The sequence below is a fragment of the Pistacia vera genome, unplaced genomic scaffold, assembly GCF_008641045.1.
Source record: "Pistacia vera cultivar Batoury unplaced genomic scaffold, PisVer_v2 Contig121, whole genome shotgun sequence".
Classification (NCBI taxonomy): Eukaryota; Viridiplantae; Streptophyta; class Magnoliopsida; order Sapindales; family Anacardiaceae; genus Pistacia; species Pistacia vera.
The window spans coordinates 13,184-20,376 of record NW_022195260.1 but is presented as its reverse complement, the minus strand read 5'-3'; the positions used below and the strand labels follow the sequence as shown (position 1 = coordinate 20,376).

General features: G+C 37.7%; 1 long non-coding RNA gene across 1 annotated transcript; it reads left to right on the top strand.

Moving 5' to 3' along the window:
• Window positions 1–1,256: 1,256 nt before the first annotated feature.
• LOC116113021 lies at window positions 1,257–1,976 on the top strand. The gene is made up of 3 exons (XR_004125371.1): window positions 1,257–1,311; window positions 1,546–1,631; window positions 1,941–1,976. It is a non-coding gene; the product is annotated as an uncharacterized LOC116113021 (long non-coding RNA).
• The last annotated feature ends 5,217 nt before the right edge of the window (window positions 1,977–7,193 follow it).

The window sequence follows — 7,193 nt, the reverse complement described above, 5'->3', positions numbered from 1 at the left end:
CTTTGTTATGTAGTCTATTATGACAAACAATTGACCCTCAACTTCATCCCATTTATGAAACTTTCAAAACCTGTGTTGAGGTGTGGAGTCATGCTAGATTACTTTATACTAATGATGTCCAAAAGCTATATTCTATTGTGTCCAACCTGGTTAATCTGAAATGGCAGGATTTGAGCATGTCATAATTTCTTGGTATGATGGCCTCTCTTAAGGCAGAATTTAACTTATTGTTGCCCGCGGGTAGGTCTGCAACAAAAGATCTGGCACAACAAGATAAGTTTTTCATGGTTCTGACCCTTATTGCTATCAACCCTAATCTTACTCTAGTACGAGATCAGATTTTGGCCAGTGTTACTTTGCCTTCTCTAGATGAAGTGCTCGCTCGCTTTCTTCATGCCTCCTCTTGTAGTGTTGTGGCAGGATCTCCCTTTGTTGACTCTTTAGTTTTGGCTTCTCAGTCGCAAAATACTTATAGAAAAGAGCATAGAGACCATGGTGGCAGGGGAGGTCGACCTAAGTATAGTTACTGTAATCGGTGGGGACATGCCAAGGTAAAATTCTACAAATTGCATGGTCGCCCTACTATGGCTAGGGCTGTGCAAAAAAATCCGATATCCGATATTCGATCCTGATCCGGTCCGCTCCGATCCCAAAAAATCGGATATCCTAAAATTCGGATCGGATACGGATCGTTATTTAAAAAAATCAGAATATTCGGATCGGATACCGGATCAAGATTGTTAAAAAATCGGATATCCGTATCCGATCCGGATTTTACTAAACTACGTCGTTTTTAGTTTTAAAATAACCCTAACAGTCTAACACAATTAACTCAACTCTCTCACTCTCAGTCTCTCTCGCTCGAACATGCACAGACACACAGTCACTCAAACTCTCTCAGACCAGATCTCATCTCAGTCTCTCACTCTCTCTCGCTCAACTCTCTCGGTCTCTCTCCCTCTAACACGCACAGACACAGACACACAGTTAGTCAGCCACTCAAACTCTCTCAGATTCAGATCTCAGTCTCTCTCGCTCGAACACACACAGTGGCACAGACACAGACACACAGTCACTCAAACTCTCTCAGACTTAGATCTCAGTCTCTCTCGCTCGAACACTCTCAGATCTCAGTCTCTCTCGCTCAACTCTCTCAGATCTCAATCTCTCTGACGATTGAAGCCCCAAATTGATCATAAGTAAATTTCTTTAGAATTTAGATTTGCTGAATTTTATAGGCTGAATTTTAATTGCAGACTTTATGTCTGTGCTAAATGTTTACATTTAGTACTTAGAAAGCAAATTGTTTTGGTGGGTTATTTTTCATAGACACTTATACAAGGCATGCCATGTGTTTGATTAAATGTTCCAATCAATTCAGTTTATCAACTTTTTCATGTTGTGTATTACCTGTTTGACAAAATGTCCCAACAAACAATGGGACTTCACATGTTTGGTTGAATCGGAAATTTCAAAAAAAAATTCAGAAGTATGAATCGCTACTCATTTCTTAACAATTTATACCCATTTCCGCATTTGATACAGGTAGCGGGATAATTGAGAAGTTGGAATTTAATGGAGGAGCCAACATTTTTCAATAGAATGATCACTCATCTTCGCACAACCTGCAAGTATGAATAGTACTTTATTTCCGTTATCTTTTATTTTTTTTTTAGTGCCATTAAAGTATCCTTTTATGTGAAATATTTCCACATTTTTTTAGTTGAATAATGTACCAGTTATTAGTTGAGTTTTTCATAAGTAATATAGCAGGGAAGTTCTTTTCTTCTATTTTTGATAAAATGTTTTGAGTAGGAAAACGACATGCCTGAATAACAATGAAATATTATGCTATAAAATTCCTTACGCAATTAATTTTGTTGTTAATCTTAAAAGTTGTTTATTGAAATGGTTTATTTGTTTTGTTTTGTTTTGTACAGGAGGATGATGACGAGTAGGAATTGGCAATGAAGATAGCAATTTGGGCTGTGACAGTGTTTGGACAACATAGGTTAAATGTTTTGTGCTTCATGTTAATTTTTTTAGATACTTTTATCATGTAAGGGAATTATAATTTCAATTTTTTTGCTAGAATTATTTGATTTTAATAAGAAAATTTTAAAATTCGGATCAATTTCGGATATCCGTAAAATCGGATATCCACATAATTCGGATCGGATTCGGATCAGGATATAGCCTAATCCAAAAATTCGGATCGGATTAGGAAAAGCCCTATTCGGATCGGATATTCGGATTTGAACAGCCCTAACTATGGCCACCAATGTTGTTCAAATTGATCACTCTGATCTTCCTTTAGAATCTTTTGAAGGACACATTCAGCCATCCTTGACTCTCACTAGTGCTGATTACGAAGAATATCTCAACTATCAAGCAAATAAGCAGTCTTCCTCATCTGTTGCCTTCATAGCTCACTCGGGTAATTCAGTTGCATGCCTCACTCAGTCTTCCCCTTTACGACCTTGGGTACTTGATTCTGGTGCCTCTGATCATATTTCTAGTAACCCTCATTTACTTTCTCATCTCACTAATGCTACATCTATGCCTTCTGTTACTATGGCTAATGGGTCCAAAACAGTTGTTAAAGTAGTGGGTCATGCACATCCACTTCTTTTCTTGGCCTTAGACTCTATTCTTATATTCCTAATTGTCCTTTTAATCTTATGTCTGTCAGTAAACTTACACAGTCTTTAAATTGTTTTATCACTTTTTACAATACTTCTATTATTATACAGGACCGAAGACACGGGATAATGATTGGCACAGAACATGAGTCACAGGGCCTCTCCTCTACCATCTCAATTTACCTTCTACCCCTATAGCATGCACTGTTTTTGAATCTCCTGTTCTCCTTCATAATCGTTTTGGTCATCCCAATTTATTGAAGCTTCAAAAGGTGATTCCAAGTCTATCTAATTTATCGTCTTTAAGTTGTGAGTCGTGTCAGCTTGGGAAACATTCTCATAGTTCTTTTCCCAAGCATGTCAATAAACGAGCTCCGTCCCCTTTTGAGTTAGTTCATTTAGATGTGTGTGGTCCTTGTCGTGTTTCTTCTATTTTGGGTTTTTAGCATTTTGTTACATTTATTGATGATTATTCTCGCTGCACTTGGTTATTTTTAGTGAAAACTCATTCTGAATTATTTTCCATATTTGAATCCTTTTGTGCTAAAATTAAGACACAATTTAATACTATTATTCATATGTTGTAGAGTGATAATGCTCGTGAATACTTTTCTACCCCTTTTAAAAATTTCATGTCCTCCTAGGGAATCCTCCATCAGTCATCTTGTTCTTAAACCTCACAACAAAATGGGGTTGTTGAGCGTAAGAATAGACATCTCATTGAAGCTGCTCGCACTATGCTTTTACACAATCAGGTTCCTTTCTAGTTTTGAGCAGACACTATGCTGACCGCTTGTTTCTTGATTAATCAGATGCCTTCTTTTGCCCTACAAAACAAGATACCTCATTATGTTTTGTTCCTTGACCAATGTTTATTCTTTCTTCCTCCCCGTGTCTTTGGTTGCACTTGTTTTGTCCACGTCTTCTCCCTTGGTCAGGATAAACTATCTACCAAATGTATTTTCCTAGGCTACTCGCATCTTCAAAAAGGTTACAAGTGTTACTCTTCCACAACACATCGATATTTTATATCTGCTGATGTTACATTTTTTGAGTCTTCTCCCTTCTTCTCTTCATCTCCAGCAGAACATGACTCTATAACTGAGGTCCTTCCCGTCCCATAAATTGCTCCCCTTCTTGGTTAGTCGTTTGAGTCTGTCCTTGTACCACAATGTTCTTCACCTACGATAGAGTCTCTTCCTACAGCTGATATTCTTGTTCCTCTTACAAGTACTAACATTATCCCTGATATTGTTCCTAAGTCTCCTATTACTACTCTTCTTGCTCTAGGTTCCTCTCATGCCATGATCCTTCCTCCTGATGATCAATTTCCCATTACAAGTCGTAAGGGTATGCAGTCCACTCGCAATTATCATCTGATCTATAATTTCCTTAGTTATCATCGCTTATCTTCACCATATTTTGCTTTTATGTCCACACTTTCATCTGTTTCTGTTCCCTCCCATGTTTATGAGGAGTTGGCTGACCCTAGATGGCATCAGGCAACAATTGAAGAGATGATTGCTCTGGATAATAATAGCACTTGAGAATTGGTTCCTTTACCTCCAAGCTAGTTGATTGTTGGTTGTTGCGGGATTTATACTATTAAAATTGGTCTGGATGGCTAGGTTGATTGATTAAAGGCTCATTTGGTAGCAAAAGGGTACACTCAAACTTATGGGTTGGATTATTATGACACATTTTCCCCTGTGGCTAAGATCTGTCCGCTTGTTCCTATCTATGGCTACCATCCGACAATGGGCTATTTACCAATTAGACATTAAGAATGCATTTCTTCATGGTGAGCTTAAAAAAGAAATCTATATGGAGCAACCGCCTGGCTCTATTGCTCAAGAGGTAAACTTCATTGCTCACTGTATGGCTTGAAACAGTTTCCTCGTGCCTGGTTTGGATGTTTTAGTACCGTTATCCAAGAATTTGGTATGGTGCGGTTTGAGTCTGATCATTCAGTTTTCTATAAACATACATCACTAGAGCAATGCATCTATCTGGTTGTTTATGTTGATGATATTGCCATTATAAGAAGTGATCAAGATGGTATTGAACAATTGAAGAAACACTTGTTCAGCCACTTTCAGACCAAAGATTTGGGGTTACTTAGATACTTCCTTGGCATAGAAGTTGCTCAATCCAACGTTGGTATTGTTATCTCTCAAAGAAAGTATGCATGGATATCCTGGAAGAAACATGGTTGTCAGATTGTAGACCGATAGACTCTCCTATGGATCCTAATTTAAAGCTCTCACCTAGACAAGGAAAGCCTCTTATTGACCCCCGAAGATACCAAAGACTGGTTGGTAAGCTTAATTATCTCACTATCAGACGACCTGATATATCCTTCTCTGTCAGTGTAGTTAGTCAGTTACTACAGTCTCCATGTGATAGTCATTGGGATGCAGTTGTTCAAATTCTAAGGTATATTAAGGGTGCACTCGGCAAAGGTTTGTTATATGAAAACATTGGTCATACATAGATTGTCGGGTATTCTAATGTTGATTGGGCAGGTGCTCCATCTAATAGACATCCCACTTCAGGTTTTTGTGTTCTTGTTGGGGGGAAACCTTGTTTCTTGGAAAAGTAAGAAGTAAGATGTTGTTGCTAGATCAAATGCGGAGGCAGAATATCATGCAATGGCCTTAGCAACTTGTGAGCTCATTTGGTTGAAGCAACTAATCCAAGAGTTAAAATTTGCAGAAGTATCACAGATGAAGTAACTTTGCGATAATCAAGCTGCTTTCCATATTGCCTCTAACCTAGTGTTTCACGAGAGGATTAAGCATATAGAAATTGATTGTCATTTTATTCGAGAGAACATTTTGTTCGGTTGTATTACCACGAGTCATGTTAGCTCAAACTACCAACTAGCGGATATTCTCACTAAACCTCTTGGGGGTCCTCGTATTGGTTTTATTTGTTGCAAGCATTATGCATATGATTTATAGGCTCCAACTTGAGGAGGAGTGTTTAGTTGTACAAGGAATAAATTTGTATAATAGGGATGCATCAGTAGAATAGGAAATTAGATTATTACAGTTTATTATGTTTACAATTATAGAGTAGTGTAACAAGTATATATAGATGTACTTTTTTCATCAATGTAACAAGAAATACACAAGTACTATTCCTTCTATTTTCCTGGTTTCACAATCATTAACATTCTCTTTTAATTGCTTATCAATGTTGTTGATTTAAGTTCATAACTTGTGTGGTTGGTGAAAGTTTTTATTCTGCAATTTTTTTCATTGATTCCTATTCACCCCCTTGTAAGAATATTTGCCATATTTAGGTTTCACAAGAACTATTTATATGAGGGATTCGTATCATAAGGGAGATATAATTCTTAATTAAAGTCATAAAGGTTCATAACCTATAAATAAAGCTGGACACTTTATAAGGAAGGTTGAATCATAGCGTTGAAAAACCCTACCGGAAGGTAGCAACTGATCTCACACATCAAGGTTGTTTTGTGACAACTTGATGCGACACATAGGTGCTTGTTATTCACAAGTTCACCGAATTGACCCATTAGAGGATTGTATATAAATGGTAATACCAATGTCCAAGGAATACATCATCTAACAGATGGTGATGCATGCGGTCCTTAGACTTAAGATCACTAGAGCACCATGTGTACCTATTGGTGTAGTTTGACTCTCATGCCACCTCCTGGGTATTCCCTATCCCATCGGATCCGGGCACTACGAGGGACTTAGGATCCTAAGAGGAGGGTGGATTTTTCAAAAACAGTTTATAAAATCTATTCATAAAACTTTAATGACTATAGTACAACTTAAAATATAATTATGAAAGTGTAAACATTAGAAATCAGTTTACATAAAAACAGTGTATTAGAGTGTTCTAATATGTACAAACATCATGTCGATGAACATGCATTTGTGGCCAACCGAAAGCGTGTTGCATGCTATGAAGCTCGGTGAGTGGATAATACAATTTATAAATGAAAATAACTTTAACCTTAAACTTGCATGAGCGAACACTTGCAACTTCACAAAACACATAATCATTCCCTTACCAAAACCACACTTTCCTTTTTATAATTTCCGGAAACGATAAATCCTTAATTCGTATCCTTGTACAAACTTCCCCATTTACCATGGATCAATGAATTATTTTCACAACAATCGATACACCCATAATCAAAGCTGAGTAGGCACTTCCCAACACAAACCCCACTCTTACTCACCAATGCCCACTAAGTGTTTACAGTTTCCACTTAGCCTATACTCGCTGGATAATCATAAATTCCACCCCATCCTATACCCACTGGATGATAACCAACTCTCCTCACATCGTTATTACAACCATCACCACTACCTCCACACTAGTACCCAAGGTCCCTGATACAAACAACCAACTAGGTCACTCACAGTCTATCCTCAGGGTGGCACCATCCACAGTCTATCCTTGGGATGGCTAAATCGTCACAAGATAACCACACTCGACCCACAGTCTATCCTCGGGATGTCATTATATGGTACCGTATAGAATAATCTTAGCCATAGTCTATCC